Raw genomic sequence first — 21,352 nt, forward strand, 5'->3', positions numbered from 1 at the left:
GCTATGCAATAGGCCTTGAACTCCTGAATTCTAGGCAGGGGCTCTACCACTGAGCCACACCCCAGCCCCTCACTGGGGGATTCTAGGCAACTTTTCTATGACTAAGTTATATCTTAGCCCTCTTTATACTTCATGTTGTTAGGCAGGGTCTCACTGAGTTGCCCAGGCTGGCCTAGAACTCACTCTGTAGCCAAGATAGGCCTTAACTTAAGAGCCTCCTGTCTCAGGCGTCCCGGAGCAGGGTTAACAGGTGTACCCACCATCTCCTGCTGTGCTCCTCGGTTCAGGTGGGTTCCAGGGCTTTGCTCTCTCCTTTCTAACTCCCAGCACTGATGACCGAGATACTTCACCCATCTGTCTCAGCATGCTGTCTCCGGTCACCTGTCCCTTCCTGTGGGCAGCTGGCCCCATGCCTCACGTGTTCTTTGTGTTCTTACAAATCATGCCCATGTGAATGCCACATAGCCGGACTCCCTGATGGGTAGTGTGGGAACAAATGATGGCCCTTGCCACCTATGAGCAGCCTGAGCCCTGGGCTCGGCTGTGCTCCTTCAGCTCAGCCCGCCACCACTGTGGGGCCACTGACAGGATGGAAAAGCCCGGCTTAGAGATAACCAGACACTTCCAGAACCATCTTCCTAGTCAGACACAGTAGCATGATCCCCTCTTGGAGCCTGCTCTACCCACAGTGGAATGAATCCTCAGGGTTTCTTCAAAATTAGTCCCTGCATGCTGGAGAGATGGCTCAGACATTAAGGGCTAGACTCGCAACCGAAATTAGTCCGTGAGTCCCAGTGAAGGAAGGACTTGTGTCAGGTGACACTGGGCCTGAGGTAAGTGCAAAGGGTTAATTTTGAACACACTCTCCCAACATTTTATACTGAATCAGATCCCAGCTTCTAATTGAACAAGGATCCTAAACTCCACATATAAAGCCAGTTGCTGGGTTTTGTTTAGTGCTGGGCACTGAAGCCAGGGCCTTTGCATGTTAGGAAACACCTACAGGTAAGCTCCATGTCCAGCCCTCTTCCCTTTTTGTAAGTCTCACGTGCCCAGATTAGCCTCAAACTTTCTGCCTCCCACCCCAGTCTCAATCGTCTCTTTCAAAAACAGGATTTGAGGGGCTATGAGCTAGCAAGAGGGTAAAAGCACCTGTATGTGGTCAAGCCTGCTCACCCGAGTTCCAGCCACAGGATCAGCATGGGGAAGGAGCAGCTCCTGTGAGTTGTTCTCTGCCCCCCAACATGGAATACAAGGCCATGCAGGCACTCACTCACACACACACACACACACACACACACACACACACACACACACACACACAGAGAGAGAGGGGGGGGGGAGGACTTGAGTTCCCTGGACCTAATTGACTCATGCTGAGCGCATCAAGCGATAGGGGGCGACATAGCCCACTTCATGCCATCTGCTCCAGCCAGTGGCCACTGGGATATTACATCACAGGAGGTAAATTGCTGACATTAGAGCCCTGCAGTCAGCAGGACAGGTCCTCAGCACACAGCTACAGGGGCAGGGAGGGGATCCGAGGAGTGGTGTAATCCAGGGGATCTGAAGATGGCAACAGAGGCTAGCGGGACACAAGGCACAGTGTAACCTGACTCCAGTGGACCCCTCCCTCCACAGACAGTGAATCCCCCTTCTCCAGCCAAAACCAGACGGGCTCATTCCTCCAGCATTCTATTTCTGATACAGGGTCTCACGACATAACCCATGGCTGTCCTAGAACTCACTCTGTAGACCAGGCTGGCCTCGAACTCAGAGATCCACCTGCCTCTGCCTGCAGAATTCCGGCACTAAAGGTGTCTGCCACCACACCTGGCCCTATTTTATTCTTGAGATAGAGTCTCTCACTGAGCCTAAAATTCATGGCTTTGGGTAGACTGGCTGGCCAGTACACTCCTGGGATTGACCTCTCTCTGCCTCCCCAGTGCTGGGGCTACAGGCACAACAAGCCACTGTGGCCAGCATTTTTGCATAGGTTCTGGGACTCAAACTCAGGTCCTCACGATTGTGTGACAAAAAGCACTGTGCAAACTGAGCCTCTTTCTAGGAAAAGCCCCTTGTCGCTCATAAGACCTGTGTTAAAACTCTGGCTTGAAAAGTCCCAGCAAACGAGCCTTGGCCTCCTTCCCAGCACAATTGAAGGGAAGAAGGATGGGGACAGCAGAGATTTAACCAGTGTTTATGTCTGAGAGAGACAGAGAAAGGGCCTCTCTGTGTGTCTTCATGACCCCCAGACCATCCTTAGGGTACTGACATGAACTTTAGGTTTAAGCAGAGAAAGAATGGGGGGGGTAACACACATGTGTGATTACACAGACCTGATCCAAGCACAGTCCGGCTGATGGCTGCCTCAGGTCTGCAAGGTGAAGTGATCCAGAGAAACCTTTAGTGTTTGAGGGACACACTGGTTCAGGTGACTGCCTCTGCTTCAAAGGTGAGCTCATCTTTAAAGCTCTGCTGTCTCTGGAATCCAAGGAGATGGCAGACTTGGACAGTAACTGGAGATGTCTTTGGGGATTCTGGAATGGCATTGTGAAAGCCACCAAGAAGGAGCCTCGGTGCCTCCTCACCCCATACCTTCAGCCTTGAAGGGCAGTATCCGCAGTCTTCAGAGGGACACACTGGAGTGATTGACACGCCTGTCTGCAGAGCCGGCGGCTGCCTCACAGTCGAGGAAACAGGCGAAGTAGAGATGGATGGAGATGCCAGGCTGACCTCAGTCTTTGTCACCTTCCGGGCCTAGGTGAGGAGTCTGTACCTTTTAACAGAAGCAGTCCTTTAAGAAATAGAAGTTTGGCGTTTTGTTTTTACTTACGTGTGTGCATCTGTGTATGTCATGTGCAGTTTCCCATAGATGAGGGAACCAGAGCTCTGCACTGGGTCTTGAGCCTCTGGGTACTGTGAGCCACCCTTAGGCCTTCTGCAAGAGCAGCAAGTACTCTCAACCAAGGAACCATCTCTCCAATCCACAGCAAAAGCAGTTGCTCGTCTTATTTTTTGAGACCGGGTCTTATGTAGCACATGTTAGCTGCTAACTCACTTGGTAGCTAAGGCTGGCCTTGAACTCCTCATCTTCCTGCCTCCATCTACCTCTCAAGAGTTAGGATTACAGGCCTATGCCACCACTCTTGGCTTTTTGGCACAGGCAGTAGCTAAGTGTCTGGTAAGAGGGAATAGAGCTCAGCCTTGTCCTCCATGCTCGTCCCTACCCATAGCCTTGGGAGAGCTATATGGCTATCCCCTGCCTTGGCTGCTCCATGCAATCGCTGTACCCCGCCTCCCTCCCTACTGCAGGCCTGTCTCACCCCAGCTGCACGGTCTTCAGTCATTCCAGAGCTCTGCGTGATTGAGCTTAGACATCCTAATCAAGCTCAGAACAGCCACATGAATGTCCTCTCAGATACCTAGCTTCCTCGTTTTCATCCCTCGCTGGATTCAGCGTGGTCCCCTGGAGGTTTGACTTTGAATTTCCACCCTCAGCCTGGGTCTCAGAAAAGCTTCTGACCACTGTGAACCCTCTGTGGGATGGGCCTGGTGGTGTGGGCCTGTAAGCATAGCTGTTAGGGAGGCTAAAACAGGAGGGCCTCAAGTTCAAGACCTGCCTGGGCATGAGAGCAAGCTCAAGGCTAGCCTGAGTAACGGATGTAGACCCTGTCTCAGAGAAAAGAGAGAAGTGACGGATGCGCAGCTTGGTGGCAGAGTGCTGGCTCAGAATCCAGGGATTCCCCGTGAAGAGCTGGGGGCATGCGCAGTGGCAGAGTCTAGCATGTGGGAGGCCCTGGGCTCAATCTTCAGTACCACCAAAGCAGCAATAACAATGAGACAAGGTCTCCCTATGTAGCCTCAGCTGGCCTGGAACTCACTCTGTAGACCAACTTGGCCTTGAAGTCAGAGCTCCATCTGCCTATGCCTCCCAAGTGCTGCTATTAAAGGCATCTGGCTACGATGATATTTTCTTTCTTTTTATTTTTAGTGGTTTTTGTTGTTGTTGTTGTTGTTTTTCAAGACAGGGCTTCTCTGTGTAACTTGGCTATACTGGAACTCACTCTTTAGACCAGGATGGCCTCGAACTCAAAGAGATCTGCCTGCTTCCCGAATCCTGGGATTAAAGGTGTGCGCCACCACCACCTGGGACTTTGATGATACTTTTAAAAAAGATTTAATGTTTTATGTCTATGAGTGTTTTGTCTACGTTATGTGTGCCCCATGTGTGTGAGCACGGAGGGCTGACGAGGGTACTGGATCTACAGGAATGGGAATTACAGATCTCATGTGAGTGCTGGGAACTGAACCTTGGTCCCCTGGGAGAGCAGGTGGTGCTGCTCACTGCTGAGACACCTCTCCAGCCCCTTCAGTGATAATTATTAAAGGAATATTAATAATATTAATAATAATCTGCCACATGGACGAGATGGAGTGACAGTACAGAGCAGGTGGCCTGGACTGAGGTCTGCACTGGTGTGGCCTGTTGAGGAAACCTAAGTGACGAGCCCTTGAAAAGGCAAATGACATTAATACGGGAGAGTGATGAGGTCCACACAGGGAGGAGAGAGATGAGGTCCTTCAGGGAGGAGAGAGATGAGGTCCGTACAGGGAGGAGAGTGATGAGGTCCTTCAGGGAGGAGAGAGATGAGGTCCGTACAGGGAGGAGAGAGATGAGGTCCTTCAGGGAGGAGAGAGATGAGGTCCTTCAGGGAGGAGAGAGATGAGGTCCATACAGGGAGGAGAGTGATGAGGTCCGTACAGGGAGGAGAGAGATGAGGTCCTTCAGGGAGGAGAGAGATGAGGTCCGTACAGGGAGGAGAGAGATGAGGTCCGTACAGGGAGGAGAGAGATGAGGTCCACACAGGGAGGAGAGAGATGAGGTCCGTACAGGGAGGAGAGAGATGAGGTCCATAAAGGGAGGAGAGTGATGAGGTCCGTACAGGGAGGAGAGAGATGAGGTCTGTACAGGGAGGAGAGAGATGAGGTTCGTACAGGGAGGAGAGTGAAGGGCAGCACGGACCGGAGACAGGATCCCACCCAGGTCTTGTGAATTCTGGATTCTGGCAAAGTCACTCCCCTCCCATAAACCTTTTCCTGGTCAGCTCTACCTGCCCACTTGACACAGCCTAGAGTCACCTGAGAAGGGAGTCTCAGTTGAGGAATCACCCAGATCTGATTGGCCCGTGGGTGTGCCTATGGGGGGGGGATTGTCAAGATTATTAATTGATGTAGAAGGGCCCAGCCCACTGTGGACAGCACCATACCCTAGACAGGTAGTCCTGGGCTGGCTTTGTGAGAAAGCCAGCTAAGCACGAACCTGCATGCACTACTAACAAGCAGCCTCCATCCATAGTTCCTGCTGGCTGTGTGTGTTGGAGGTAACGCTGCTTAGAATAGTAAGCTAGCCTTCAGGTTCCTGCCTTACATTCCTGCCCTGACTTCGCTCGATGATGGATTGCGACCTGCAAGTGTGACCCAAATAAGCCTTTTCCTCCCTCAGTTGCTTTTGGCTAGAGTGTTTAATCTCAGCAACAGGAAGGAAGCTGGACCAGAAGCCTGGGCAGGTCTGTAAGCTGTAATTCCTGAGCACAGCCCCCATCCAGGAAGTGCTCAGAGAGCAGCCCAGTTCAATAACTCTTGACCACAACACATGGGAACCTCCCTCCCCTCTGGCTGTGAACATCAAACCTGGTGACATTCTCAGGTCCCGCCTGCACCTTGCCAGACACTGTCAGGGAGCGGGCTGTGGGGAGGCAGAGTAAGTATGGGGTTGGCTGGAAATACAGGCATTGTGGACCCTTCTACAGCCCCAGCCAACGGAAGTTCTCACTCCCAGATGGCAAGACTCCCATGGCCTGGTTTGAAGAAGGACCCACTAACTCTCTGTGTCTCCTGGGCTATGCACTCCCATCCTGGCCTCACATACACACAAACCCACATGGCCTGCTACTCAGAGGAGTCTACCCTACCCAGCTAAGCATTTAGAGAGAAAGGCTGGCGCCTGGAGGGGCCTGACCCCATCCGGGCACAGAAATCAATGCCACAGTGTTCGTCAGCCTTCTGCACAAAGAGCCTCACTCAGGAACCATGGAATTGATGTAAAAATCACCGAGGTGCGTTTTCCAACCTCAGGATTCCTCGGCCACCCTTTCGTGCGTCACCAGCTCCCTTTTGATTTCATGAGAAAGCCCTTCCTCACTGCGCCTGTGACCTCAGGCCTCTCTTCCCTTCCAGGTATGCCTTCCAGTCCTCTCTCCAGGCCCAGGGGCTGTTCCTCCTCCACAAGAAAGAGCAAGACTATCATAAAGGAGGCTGGGCTGCTGCCTGCCAGAAACACTCTCCCTCTCACTTTCTCCTTCTTCCGGATCTTTTTGTTGAGCTGTAGAAGGAATCCCTGGCTGTGGATATGCTGGAAGAGCGCTCTCCCACTGAGCCGCACCCCAGCCCCTCACTGGGGGATTCTAGGCAGGTGCTCTAACACTGAGCCGCACCCCAGCCCCTCACTGGGGGATTCTAGGCAGGTGCTCTAACACTGAGCCGCACCCCAGCCCCTCACTGGGGGATTCTAGGCAGGTGCTCTAACACTGAGCCACACCCCAGCCCCTCACTGGGGGATTCTAGGCAGGTGCTCTAACACTGAGCCACACCCCAGCCCCTCACTGGGGGATTCTAGGCAGGTGCTTTCTTGCTGAGCCTACAGCCCCAGCCAAAAAAGGAATTTTAAAAAATATTATTAATATGTAGTGTGGGGTGTGTTGTGGCATGCATGTGGTTGTCAGAAGATGACTTTGAAGAATCAGTTCTCTCTTCCCCACTTTATGTGAGTTCCAAGTATCAAAGTCAGGTCACCAGGCTGGCACAGAAGTGACTTGTAGTAGCTGAGCCACAGCCCCAGAGAAGGAAGTCTAGGAAAGGGGCATTCAGATGTGCGGGAGGTCTACTTGGAAGATGCCCACTGGATAGTTAGGTCAGCTGAGGTGCCCCTGGAGACTGAAGTCCAGAGAAGTGTCCATGAGAGGTGGTGCTGAAGCCCAACAGCAGGGAGCCTCTGCATCTGATGGGGCAGGAGCAGTGAGCTGAAACAGCTCAGCTAAACGCCTGGCCCTGGAGCGTGTGGGCCCACACAGAGACAGAAGAGGACTAGCGGTATAGTTTCAGGGTATGTGCTTGTCTGATATGCACGAAGCCCTGGGTTCCATACCCAGTGCTTCATGAAAACAATCAGAAAGGAAACACAGTGAAAAAGCCAGCCCCTGAAAGGGACTGCAGAGGAGGCACACCGAGGGGTTAGACTCAAATCATAGGTGACATTAACAAATGGTGACACTCTGGACATGGCAAGATGGAACCCACCTGTCATCGGAGCAAGAGAATCATGAATCTAAGGCTAACCTAGGCTCGATAGTAAGATGGTATCGAAGTGTCAGGAGCAGGGAGTGTGGCTCAGTGGTCGTTTGCTTCGAGTCCCCTAGCAAGGGCTGGAAGTTGGCTCAATCGTGGATCTCTCACCCAGCATGAACAAACCCCAGCACAAAACAAAACAGCAATTCCTGCTGGGCTTGGAAGTGCACACTCGTGATCACAGCACTTGGACGGCTGAGGCAAGAAGATTGAGGGATCAAGACCCCCTCTGAACACACAGTGTTGTAAGGAGGCCTCTTGTTCATCTCCCGGCTGTTTAGACTCCCAAAATAATCACACAGAAACTATATTATTTAAATCACTGCTTGGCCCATTAGCTCTCACTTCTTATTGGCTAGCTTTTACATCCTAATTTAACCCATCTCCATTAATCTGTGTATCACCACGAGGTCATGGCTTACCAGCAAAGTTTCAGTGTGTCTGTCTCCAGCAGCAGCTCCATGGCTTCTCTCCAACTTGGCCCTTCTTTCTCCCAGCATTCAGTTTAGTTTTCCCGGCCTAGTTCTGTTCTACCCTATATCAGGCCAAGCCAGTTTCTTTATTAACCAATGGTATTTACAGCATACAGAAAGGAATCCCACATCAAGTATCCAAAAATCTGGTGAGCAGACACTCCTGTAATACCAGAACTGGTGATTGAGGTAGGAGGGTGGCCTTTTGAATGCATAGCCAGTCTGGGCTCAAGAGTGAGTTCCAGGCCAGGCTGGGTTAGAGTGAGACCCTGCCTCAAATGAAACTTTCTTCTCTTGTGACTTCCCTGGCTCTATGATGTGGGATTCCTCTCTGTATGCTGTGAATATCACTGGTTAATAAAGGAACTGCTTTGGACCTATAGCAGAGCTATAAGGAAACAGAGCTAGGTGGGTAAAACTAAACTGAATGCTGAGAGAAAGGAGGTGGAGTCAGAGAGAAGCCATGGAGCTGCTGCCAGAGACAGAGGCACTGAAACTTTGCTGGTAGGCCACGACCTCGTGGTGATACACAGATTAATGGAGATGGGTTAAATTAAGATGTAAGAGTTAGCAAATAAGCCTGGTGGTGGTGGCGCACTTTAATCCCAGCACTGGGGAGGCAGAGGCAGGTGGATCTCTGGGAGTTCGAGGCTAGCCTGGTCTACAAGAGCTAGTTCCAGGACAGGCTCCAAAGCTAGAGACACCCTGTCTCGAAAAACCAAAAAAAAAAAAAAGAGTTAGCAAATAAGAAGCCAGAGCTAATGGGCCAAGCAGTGATTTAATTAATACAGTTTCTGTGTGGTTATTTCGGGGCTGAGCAGCCGGGAGCCAACAAGTGGCCTCCTCCAATGGCTCTATTGTCTCCTGACTCCTCCATGTCACCATATCAATCTTCTTCATGTCCCTCCATCATCAGGGTACCACCTTTGATTGTTCCTCCCACCCACTGTCAGAGTTCATCTAAGCCAGTGGCTCTCAGCCTTCCTAATGCAGAGACCCTTTAGTACAGTTCCTCATGCTGTGGCCACCCCAACCATAAAATTTTTTTCATTGCTACTTCATAACTTATGAATCATTATGTAAATAACTTTTCTGATGGTCTTGACGCCCTGAGAAAGGGGTGTTCCTCCTCAGAGGGGTCGTGACCCACGTGTTGAGAATTGCTCCTCCTCCAGCCGTCTCTGTGCTTCGTGTCCACTATATTGCTAAGTTTCCCTGTGTGCATCATTCGTTGAAAGGGAACTCTGGTAGTGAGTGAGCCCTCTCTCTCTCCTCCGGAACACCCTGTCCTGGGGCAGTCGGGTCCTCTGGCTCTGTTGTAACAGAGCGAAAACAGCCAGGAGCTAAGAGTGTTACATTGTGTCCTTGGGAACAGCTGGAAACATTTCCAGCAGGTCCACGGTTGATTATTCCACCGCAAGAGCCCGAGGAAGGAATGGGAACTGGAAGCCTGGTGTGGTGGCCCACCTTCAACCGCAGCACTTGGGAACCAGAGGCAGCCGGATCTAAGTCCCATGCCAGTCAAAGTGAGACCCTGACTGAAGAAAGATTGAGGTCTGTCTCCGGAACAGCTCAAGTGTGACTTTGATTGGCTCTGTTCAGTGCTCAACCTGAACTAATTAGGAAGTAGGGTGGTGGTCTCTGATTGGCCATCTAGGTTTGTGCCCTCCTCTGATTTGGGGGTAAGAGTTTAGAAATTGGGTTCTGAAAGCAGGAAGCCAGGAAGCTGCCAGGTGACCAAACCTCTTCCGCAGAGGGAGTCTTGGGGGTTCCCTTATGAGGGGGTAGGAGGCATGACCGCAGGGGGATGAGGAGGAAGATGTAAACAGTGCCCAGAGGGAACACCCGGGCCAGGATTAAATCCCTAGGGAAAGAATCGGTCACCCTGTAGTTCTGAGCAGTCCATCTTGCTACGGTTTGTATGGTTCACCCCTAGTGGATCCATGTGTCAAAACCTTGATCTCCAATGGAGGCTAGTACAAGGGAATGGAATCTTTGACCTTTGAAAGATGAAGGGGCAAGAGGTTCTGTCCTGGAAAGAAGTTCATGTAGTTCTTATGGAATTCTGGTTTGTTCTCCTATCTGTGAATTGGGTTTTTTGTTTGTTTGGTTGGTTTTTGTTTTGTTTTGTTTTTATTTTAAGACTTAGACTCACTATGTAGACTTGGCTCACCTGGTACATGGTATAGAGACCAGGCTGACTTTGAACTCATGGAGATCGGCCTGCCTGCGTCTCTGGAGTGCTGAAATTAAGGGCGTCCACCACTGTGTCCAACTATAATGGATCACTTTTCTGTGCATTGGTGTTTTACCTGCATGTCTGTCTGTGTGAGGGTGTAAGATCTTGGAATTATAAACAGTTGTGAGCTGCCATGTGGGTGCTGGGAATTGAACCTGGGTTCTCTGGAAGAGCAGTCAGTGCTCTTAACCACTGAGCCATCTCTCTAGCTCCCTAGAATGGGTTGCTTTTAATCCCAACACTGGGAGTTGAGGAGCAGGGGCAAGTAGATTGTTATGAATTTGAAGCCAGCTTGGTCTGTATAACAAGATCCAGCTCAGGCATAGTTGCGTGGTGAGACACTATCTCAAAAAATAAAGCCGGGTGGTGGTGGCACACACCTTTAATCCCAGCACTTGGGAGGCAGAGCCAGATGGAGCTCTGAGTTCGAGGCCAGCCTGGTCTACAGAGCTAGTTCCAGGACAGGCTCCAAAGCCACAGATAAACCCTGTCTTGAAAAATCAAAAAAAAAAAAAAAAAGAAAGAAAAGAAAGAAAGAAAAGAAAAGAAAAGAGAGAAAGAGAGTGTTCCAGGACAGCCAGGGCTATTGAACAGAGAAACCCTGTCTCACACAAACAAACAAATCAAACACAACCAAAGTAATAATAATCAACTAATTAAGTAATAAACAAATAACACAACATCACAGAATGAGCCGGACAAGATGGTTCACATCTGAATCTCAGCACTTGGAAAATGGAGGCCGGAGGTCAAGGTCATCTTTGGGTACGTATCTAGTTCAAACCAAACTTGGGCACACGGGTCCTTACTCCAAATAATAAATAAACAAACAAGACTGGCCTTTCGCTGGTCTCTAGCTTCCCTCTTACTGTGTGAGACCTCTGCACCAGACTGCCTCTAACCCAAAGCTCCTGGGTGGGGCCTGAGTGCTGGATCAACAGAGATGGCTCAGTGGGTAAGGGTGGCCAGAGTTTGGTTCCCCAGGGCCCACGCGGGGGAAGAAGAGAGTCTTCTACAAGTTATCTTTTGACCTGCACACATGCCCTCCCACAGACACACACCAATAAATAAATAAATACATTTCTCTGCATAGGGTTTGTGTGTAGAGACTTATCCAGCAAGCACAAGGTTCTGAGCTGCGTCCTGGCTAACTCCGAGGACCCAGTTCCAGGTATGTCTGATACAACAACAGAGAAGAGACCAGCGTACTGCTCACCTGCGCTGGAGTGCTGAGCTAGAGGAGGGGACTTGACCGTTGTCATCCTGCACGTGAGATCTTGTAGCTCACACTGCACCGGGCACCATAGCAGAGACCTTGAATCCTAGCACTGGGGAAGATGAAGCAGGAGTAAGTCTGGGGCCAGCCTGGGCTACAGAGTGAGTTTGAGACTAGCCTGGACTACATAGCTAGCCCACCTCAAAGGAAGCAGGCCTGTAGAGATGGCTCAGGGGTCAGGGATAAAATTCTGGTCATCTGGCTTGGTGACCCAGGGAACCATCTCATTGGCCTAAGTTCGCCCTTTCTTTCCTTTCATTATTACAGGGTGCACATGTCTGTACCTGTCTGTGTGTGCATGCCTGTTATTACAGGGAATGTAGTGTGTGTGATGTGTATGTTTGGTGTGTGTGTGGTGTGTTATGTGTGTAGTGTGTGTGTGGTGTGTGTAGTGTGTGCGTGTGTTCATGAGTGAGGGTCAAAGGACCACCTGAGGGAATATTTTTCCTTTCCCTGTGTGGGCTTCAGGACTCGAACTTAGGCTGTTGTGAGGCTGGACAGCAAGCCCCATCACCCACTGGGCCATCTTTCTGGCCACTCCACCTACTTTTCAGACTGGGTCTCTTAATGAACTTGGCTCACTCATGATCTGCCTGTCTCGGTCTCCCCAGGTCTGGACAACCAGACACGCCATCTTTCCAATGGGTGCTGGGAACCTGACTAACTCAGGTCCTCGGGCTTATTCAGCAAGCACTTCACCCCCTGAGCCATCTCGCCAGCCCCCAAGAGCCCTTTCCTGTCCCCTCCAGCGTTGCAGAGGGTGAGGTGTTTGCAGCAGGAGGGACGCAGCTGGGTGGGGGCCTTGGTTAGCTACCGGGAGCCCAGAGGGCTTCATGGAAGAGGTGGCTCTCACTCGCTGGCTGGCCGAGCAGCCTGGTGCAGCGCCGTGATGCACGGCCGCCTGCTGACACCGCGCCGGGTGCTCGCTCCGTGGCCCCGCGGGGTCTCCGTGTGCCTACGATTCCAGCGCGTCAGCAGAAAGGCCGCGTGGCGCCAGCGTGGGGCGGCGGGACCGCGGGCTGGAGCGTGGCTGGCGGTGCGCGGGTTCGGATCCGCCCGCATTTGTGTTGGCAGCTGCCCGGGGCGCCCAGCCCGAGCAATGAAAGGGGCCTCTGTCTGTGTTCTCCTTACCCTCCTCACTTCACTCTGTTTAACAGGGTTTGGATGCTTTTTTCCTCCTCCTTCCCAACATACACGTGCGTGCGTGCGTGTGTGGAGTATGTGTTTGAAGAAGAAGGGAAAAAAAACAAAACCACTCACAGTGAAGGTTATATCCTGGCCCGGGCACAGGAAATGAAAACCCCGGGGCAGAGGAGGAGACAAACGCCTCCTTCCTGGGCAGGGTAGCTGCTGCCTCTCAGCTCTGGGGAGAAGTGAAGAGACCTTTCCCCATTACCCCACTACCACTACCCCAGGAGAAACGGGCTGCCAACCCAAGGACATGGCAAGGTGGGTGCTGCCTCGTGGCCAGAGGGGCCCTGCTAGTAGGCTAGGGGTTGAGACAAGGTGGGTCCCTGTAATCACTGACCAGCCAGCCTAGCTGATTAGTGAGTTCCAGGTTCAGTGAGGAAGATGGTCTCAAAATCTAAGGTGGAGGGACCAGTAAGGTGGCTTAGTGGGTGAAAGCGTCTGGGGCCAAGTGTGACTACCGGAGTTCGATCCTGAGACCCATGTGAAGGAAGCAGAGACCACCCAGGCCTCCTGTTCCACCTGAGGAGACCACACTGTGCAAGGACACCCTGTATAGTCTTAAAACAGTGTGGGCAATGGGCCGGGGAGCCGTGGACAAATATAAGGGTTTGTGTTCATCGCCAGGACCCAACACTCGCGAGACAGAGGCAGAAGGAACAGACTTTAAGGCTAGCCTGGGCTACACAAGACCCTGTCTTTTAAAAAAATTAAAAAGACTGGAGATGGGGGGCTGGAGAGATGGCTCAGTGGTTAAGAGCATTGCCTGCTCTTCCAAAGGTCATGAGTTCAATTCCCAGCAACCACATGGTGGCTCACAACCATCTGTAATGAGATTTAGTGCCCTCTTCTGGCCTGCAGACACACACAGACAGAATATTGTATACATAATAAATAAATGCTCAGCTGATAGGAAGCCCTGGGTTCGAGTCCCGGCACTACATGACACTGGGCTGGGTTTGTGCACACCTGTCACCTCACCACTCAGGAAGTAGAGGAAGGAGGATCAGACATTCCTGGTCATCCTTGGATACATAGTGACGTTGAGACTAGCTGGGGGCTACATGAGACTCTGGAGAAAGAGCTAGAGAGACAGACAGACTGCAGAGACAGATATCAAGACCAGAAGAAAATTAATCACATTGTGTGTGTGTGCACTGAGTCTGGAGGCCAGAGGTCAGTATCAGCGTCTTCCTCCATTCTTCTCTGCCTTGTTTTTAGTTATTTTTAAATTATATTCATTTGTATCTGGGGGGGGTCAGCTTGCACTTCTCTCCTTCCCCCACCTGGGTCCCAGGATCGAACTCCGGTTGTCACACTTGGGAGCAGACGCTTTCACCCACTAATCCAACCTGCCAGTCCCTCTAGCTTGGATTTTGAGACCGTCTTTCTCTTGGAACCTGGAACTCACTAACTAGCTAGGGCAGCTGGTCAGCGAGTTCCAGATAGAACCTACCTCACCTCACAGTGTTGAGCTCACAGAGAGAAGCTGCAGGAGCTGAAGACTCAAAGAGTTCAAGGTCGCTCTCCACTACCTAGCCAGTTTAAGGCCAGCCTGGTCTACACGAGACCCCCTTTCAAGACCGCCAGACGAACAGTGGATCCTTTGTCTTTCAAGTCAGAGGAAGATGCAGGAACCCAGTATCCCCACTCCCTCCTGGGGAAAAGCTTTCCCAGCCGGAGCCCATGCTAGCCAGGGAGAGGGGCTGCAGTGTTCTTGGCTGTGGAATTTCCATCCAGTCCTGCATGAGAAGCGGGGAATGGATCTTAGCTCAAAAACCACAGGCTCTCGCTGTACTTCCCACGTGTCCATAGACTCTCTAGAATAAATGTTTATTCATCTTTTTATATGCCTTTCGGAACCGTTCCAAAGGGGACTGCGGTGAGCAGCATCCCTCCCCCCGCCCCGTCTGTACCCCAGAAGACCAGAAAGACTCGCTCCTCTGCTGCCAAGAGGAGGGAAGTTCTGCTGACATCATGGATCCGGGCCTGGAATTCCCAAAATGGAGCCAGAAATAGCCAGAAGGGCAGCGGTGGAGGTGGGATGCAAACCTGTGATCCCGGCACTCCAGAGGCTGAGGCAGGAAGAGAGCAAACTCAAGGATAACCTGGGCTACACAGACAGTTCTAGACCAGCCCGAGTATAGAGGGAGAGGCTGGGAAAGACAGAGGGGAAGTGCGGGAGGGAGGAAGGGAGAGGGGAGGTGGCTCAGCGGGGAAAGGTTCCTGCCACCTCAGTTCCATACACTGGGCGCATGCGCAACAGTAGGAACCGTTAAGTTGGGAGCTTAGGCCCCAGCCCCTTGCATCTATCCTAGCCCCCTGACCCTGAGGGTTAGCACTCTGGACTCCAAATCCCAGCAAGCCAGGTCCTGACCCCTCCCTGGGGGTGGAGGGGGGGCTCAGGACCACTCCCACAGAGGCAGTTCAAGGCTAGCCTGGTCTACATAATTAGTTTTGGGCTTGGCAGAATTACAAAGTGAGATACTGTCTCAAAACAGGACAAAAATCGAATGGAGAGGGAGGAAGGGGGAAAGAGGGAGGAGGAGGAGGAGAAGGAGAGAGAGAGAGAGATCTAGGGAGATGGCTCAGTAAAGCACTTCCCTTGCAGGCCTGAGAACCTGAGTTCTAAACCCCAGAATTCACCTAAGAGACAGGCATGGTGGTGCACACCCAGGATCCCAGCCATGGCAGGGAGAGGTGGATCCCTGCAAGCTGCTGAGTCAGCTAGCCAGGCTGATGTGGCAAAGTTGCAGGCCAATAAGAGACTGTATCCAACAAAAGGGGAACAGACAGTATCTGAAGAGAGACACAGACAGTGGTGTCCCAACCTACACGTCATATCATGCTCTCCCATGCACATGCATGCACACACACATACCTGCACAAGCTTGTGAGCATACACACAGAGAAAGAAAGAGAAATGAAGAGAAGGATGAGGGAGAGAGGGAGGAAGGAGGGAGGAGGGAGGGAGAAAGAAAGAAAGAAAGAAAGAAAGGGGAAGGGAAGGAAAGGGAAAGGAAGGGAAGGGAAGAAGGGAAGGAAGGAAGAAGAGATTCAAGTCTTGCTACAACAGGGATTGCAGGCCCCACCCATGGGGCCCAGCCTGAGAAATCAGATTCTAACGCGGTCCCAGGGAAGTCCCTGCTGCAGACCAGGAGCACGTGGCAAATGGCCTCTTCAGTCCAGCCTGCGGTGGTGGAGGGCAATAGCAAAGTAATGGTGTTAACTCCCTAAGACAACCACGAGGTATTAAAAATCAGAATAACCCTTGGAACTGAAGCAGCTTCACTATTATTGATGTATCCTGTGGGGGTTGATATTGATTACTAACTCCACAGAATGCAGAATCGCTGAGGAGGCCCGTCTCTAGACACACCTGTAAGGGAACATTTAGATGCCACAGCCTGTGAGATCACAGTTAGGTTAGTGGGGAGACCCGCCCTAAAGGAGGGCTGCACAGTCCCCTGGTCTTGGTCCTGGGCTGTGTATAAGTGAGAAATCTAGCTGAGTATTCATTTTTTAAAATTATTTTAAATTTATTTTCTTTTATGTATATGAGTGTTTAACCTGAATGTATGTTTGTGCCTGGTATCCTCAGAGGTCAGAAAACGGTGTCAGGCCAGGTGGTGGTGGCACACGGCTTTAATCCCAACATTTGGGAGGCAGAGACAGGTGGATCTCTATGAGTTCTAGGACAGCCTGGACTACTTAGAGCGAGTTCCAGGACAGGCTCCAAAGCTACACAGAGAAACCCTGTCTCAAAAAAAAATTAAATAAAATTAAATTAAAAAATAAAAATAAAAAAGAAGAGGGTGTTGGATCCCCTGGAACTGGAGTTATGGATGGTTGTGAGCTACCGTGGGTGCTGGGAACTGAACCCTGAACTGAGATACCCCACAAGAGCAGTAAGTATGTTTAACCACTGAGATGTCTGTCCAGACACATCCCAGCCTTTTTCCCCCCTGTATGTATCTCTGTATAAGGGTGTCGGGTTCCTTGGAACTTGTGTTACAGACAGTGTGAGCTTCTGTGTCAGTGCTGGGAATTGAACCTGTGTCCTTTGAAGAGCAGCCAGTGTTCTTAACCCCTGAGTCATCTCTCCACCAGCCTTTTTGGTTTTTTTTGGTTTTTTTAATGTGTTTTATGATCAAACTCAGAAATCTTCATTCTTTTTTTTTTAATTTTAGTTTATTTTTGAGATAGGGTCTTTCTGTGTAGCCCTGACTGTCCTGGAATTCACTGTGTAGACCAGGCTGGCATCGAACTCACAGAAATCCACCAGCCTCTGGCTCCCAAGTGCTGGGATTGAGCACCAGCCTTAGAGATCTTTATTCTTGAAAGGAAAACATTTAATTAGCCTGTGTATCTCCCCATCCCATACTGCGTGCACACGCATGTGTGTATGTGGGGGCGGTGTGAGAGAAAGAGAGAGAGAAACTAGAATTTTTGGCCCTCCTGGCTTCACCCCTGCAGCGCTGGGATTACAAGCATAGTCTACCATACCTGGTTTCTGTTTGTCTTAAACAATGTGTCTAACTTTTAAAAACCCTGTAAGAGGCCAGCAGCGGTGGTGCACTTAGGTTTTGAGACAGGGTCTCTCACTGAAGCTGAATCGCATCAGTCAATCATAACTGCCTGGTTTGCGACAAGTTCCTGAGATCCACCCGTCTCTGCTCCTCCCTGGGGTGCACACTGGACTTTACAGGAGAGCTGGGGATCGAACTCATGCTTACATGGTGAGTACTTGGTTGACTGATTCTCCCTGATTCCTAGAATCTCTGCTTTGTTTATTGGTTTGTGTGTTTGTTTTTGTTTTTCAAGACAGGGTTTCTCTGTGTACCTCTGGCTGTCCTAGAACTAGCTCTTGTAGGTCAGGCTGGCCTTGAACTCACAGAGATCCACCAGTCTCTGCCTCCCAAGTGTTGGAATTAAAGATGCATGTGTCACCACGCCCAGCTGAATTTCTGCTTTTAGTATATATATAAGTATATATATATATATAATTAATATACATAATATATTATATGATGTTACTTAAAAGTGTCGTATATGAATAAAAAACTAAAAAGGAAAGGAAACGTCTGGTCCTGGCTTTCAGCACCAGATGAAAGAGGAAGAGAAATGAAAAGGAAAGAACATGATCACTCTACGCAAGATGGAGGAGGAAGGTTATTGTGGATGTGTGGGAAAGCGTAGCCAGAGACAGGGACATCTGTGAGAATCCAGACTGAGCTGGGCCACGTGAGGAGACAAGAGAGGACAAGGAAGAAGGGAGGAGAGGGGATCCAGGTCAGCAGCCAAGAGGCCCAGGTACAAGGAGGACAGGTAACCAAAATGGTAGGATTATATAGGGAAGATCTGGGCTGGAAGGTCCAGGGTAGGGGGCGGGGCATGCCAGCCAGAAGGACTGAGGGATGCAGGGAAGAGCCGGCAGCCTGTGGCCACTTTGATATGTTGCATACGTACCTCAGCTCTCTGTGGTCTGGAACCTAACAGTGTGGACCGGGAACACTCTTGTCTTACCCTCACCCAGCCAGGGCATATATAGGACACAAGAAAGCATCCCAGGTTGGAGCTGGACACCAGCAGGCTGTCAACTGGATTGGAATTCATCAGACTTGGGAGAGAACGAGCTCCCTGAGATCTCCCAGGACTCGGCGTAGCCAGAACCATTGCTCAAGTCTAACTGGATGAATTAAGTACCCGAAGGCGCTGGCAGAACTTCTGCGCCAGGGGCACAGTGAGGCTGTGCCTGGCAGAGGCTGAAGCCCAGGGAAGGTGGAGGGAGGGCAGGGCACCGTGCCATCTCTGGCTTGAGCTCAACTGCATCCCGAACATCACAGCGGGGAGACACTGTGACCAGGCCGGTGGCAAAGCGGAGCCTGAACACAAGAATGAAATTGCAGCTTTTTTTTTCCCATTTTGACTCAGACCATGTGGATTTTTATCAAAAAGACCCTGACTGAGACCCCTCTACGCGAGTTGGGGGTGTGTGTGTGACAGAGCCAGGTGTGGCGGTGCAGGCGTAACCCAGCCCTAGCGGCTCAGAGTCAGTCTGGGTTACACAATGAGAGCCTGTGTTAAAAAGCAAATGAACAGAACAGTGCAAACAAAACCAAAACAACAACAACAACAACAAAGTAACAAGGAAGCTTGGGGTATGGCAGAGTCCGTGCCTGCCTGCACGGAGCCCTGGGGTTCAGGCCGAGCTGGGCACAAACTGGGCGTGGTGGCACAAGCCTGTAATCCCAGCATGTAGGAGGTGGAGGCCAGAGGACCAGAAGTTCTACGTCATCCTTGGCTATGTAGTGAGTTGGAGGGCAGCCTGGGCTACGTGAGATTCTGTCTCAAAAAAATGCATACATTAATAAACAAAGAAGAGCCTGCTGTTGGAGGCCCCAGGTCTCTCCCGGTGACTCCTCCCAGATGTGACCCAGGCCTCGCAACAAGGCCCCTCTCCTGACCCCCAAGAGAGGACTGGAACAGCTGGGACTAGGGTAGGGTGTGATCATGCCCCAAATAGGTCACTTTTCCAGTGGGTCATTCTTTTCCATAGTAGCTGACCCACAGACAGCTGGAAAACTGGCTGCCTCAAGCGGGAGGGACCTCAGGACGGGGTGGGGGGGTGGGGGGGTGGAGAGGTGGCCTTGACCCTGTCCTGCACATCGGTTGGTGGGGTAGCGGGAGGTTTGGTTATGAGGCAGGGACAGTGCCTCAAAGATCCGCAGGGAGAAGACTACAAATATAACTTGGGAAGATGGATTAAGTACTCAGACACACACACACACACACACACACACACACACACACGCAGTCCCCAACCCTATCCCTACCTGTGTATCAATCACTTCTGCCCAACACTTGAGTTCCCTCATTCAGGTCTCAGGTGCACAGGGAAGTCAGGCACTGTGGGTGTGGCCTCTAATCCCAGCATTCCAGAGACTGAGGTAGGATGATGGAGAAACTAAAGCCAGCCTGGGTTAGAGAGAGAGACCTTATCTTAGAAGCCGGGGAGTGCTTGCCCAGCATGCCTGAAAGCCTGGGGTTCGTCCCCCTCACCTCATAAACGGGTGTGATGACACACACATGAAACACGCGTGACCCCCATGCTCAGAGAGTAGAAGCAGGAGGATCGGAAGTTCAGTGTGACCCCTCGTGAGTTTGAGAACAGCCTGGGCTCTTTAAGACAGTCTTATTTTTATTTTACTTACTTATTTTAGTTTTTTGTTTTGTTTTTCTTTTTTTAATTGCTTTTATTGAGCTATAATTTATATATTTATCTCCACTCCCCTCTCTTCCTCCCCCACTTGTTTTGTTTTTCGAGACAGGGTTTCTCTGTGTAGCCCTGAAAGTCGCTCTGTAGTAGACCAGGCTGGCCTCAAACTCACAAAGGTCCACCTGTCTCTGCCTCCTGAGTGCTGGGATTAAAGGAGCATGCCGCCCCCACCTGGCTCAAGATCCAATTTTAATTTTTTTTAATTTATTTATTATGTACACAGTCTTCTTTTTGCATGCCTGCATGCCAGAAGAGAGCACCAGATCTCATTACAGATGGTTGTGAGCCACCATGTGGGTGCTGGGAATTGAACTCAGGACCCCTGGAAGAGCAGCCCCTGTTCTCAACTTCTGAGCCATCTCTCCAGTTCCAAGACCCAGTTTTTTTTTTATTATGTATACAATATTCTGTCTGTGTATATGTCTGCAGGCCAGAAGAGGGCACCAGTCCTCATTACAGATGGTTGTGAGCCACCATGTGATTGCTGGGAATTGAACTCAGGACCTTTGGAAGAGCAGGCAATGCTCTTAACCTCTGAGCCCATCTCTCCAGCCCCCAAGACCCAGTTTTAAAAACAAACAAAAAGTAGCCTAGCATGGCATGAAGTCCTTAGGTCGAATCCCAGCCCCACCATCCATTTCCCCAGATTAAACCAAACGCTGTCCTGGCCACACCCCCAGAGAGTCCATGTTGTAAGGGTCCTGAGGACCTAGAGGTGTCCATCGTAAATCGTCCCCAGATGACCCTGCAACGAAACTCAGGTTCCTCCCCAGGAACTAAGGGATTTCTCACCTGAATCTTGATTTGGATTCTGCCAAGATCCCTTTCTCTTCTGCCTCAGTTTCCCCAGTTGTCAGAAGATAAAGGCCTCACATGCACCGGGGTACATTATTTAGGGTTCTTTAGCATCTGCCAGCCCTATTGTCCCTATTGTCCCCTTGCTGTCACGCTTCCTTCAAGGGACAGAATAGGACAATGGCCGTTTGGAAAGATTCAGCCCGGGGTAGGAGTCGCAGACCAGGCAGGCCACCTGGCTCTGACCTTCCCTCAGTCAGAAGGATTTGTGCTCCCATTTGTCCCTCTCCGAGCAGGCAGGAGCCAGCCCAAATTACCAGTCTCTTAGCCAGCTTCCACTAGCCCCACCTTCCTCAAGTGAGCCTTCCAGCCCTGTTGGGGGGCACTCCTGTGTTGGGAGATGGACGGAGTCAGCAAGCTGGTGCCAGGAGAGGAACGGAAACCTGGCCCTGACTGTCAAAGCAGGCGTGACCGGGGCTGAGTCTGGGGGGTGGCAGGCTGGCTAGGCCGACTCCATCCCAAGAGCAGGCCCGCCTAAGCAGCCTGCCACAGGCTATTTTTACTCACGCTAGGAAACAGCGTGATTTATGTGCGGCCTGGTCCCCTTCAAGGCCAGATTATAAATACACCCAGCCCCACACTCCCGTTCACTTGAAGAGAAAGCCCAGGCCCTGTCCCGTATGGCCTGGTTCCCA

At 51.1% G+C, this 21,352-nt stretch overlaps 1 long non-coding RNA gene across 1 annotated transcript; it reads right to left on the bottom strand.

Moving 5' to 3' along the window:
• Nucleotides 1–2,358: 2,358 nt before the first annotated feature.
• On the bottom strand, nt 2,359–20,932 carry LOC142840672 (uncharacterized). Its single transcript, XR_012908948.1, has 3 exons — nt 20,655–20,932; nt 11,336–11,447; nt 2,359–2,779 (listed from the first exon to the last, which is right to left on the bottom strand). It is a non-coding gene; the product is annotated as an uncharacterized LOC142840672 (long non-coding RNA).
• Nucleotides 20,933–21,352: the final 420 nt, after the last annotated feature.

This window comes from Microtus pennsylvanicus, chromosome 1, assembly GCF_037038515.1.
Source record: "Microtus pennsylvanicus isolate mMicPen1 chromosome 1, mMicPen1.hap1, whole genome shotgun sequence".
Taxonomy (NCBI): Eukaryota; Metazoa; Chordata; class Mammalia; order Rodentia; family Cricetidae; genus Microtus; species Microtus pennsylvanicus.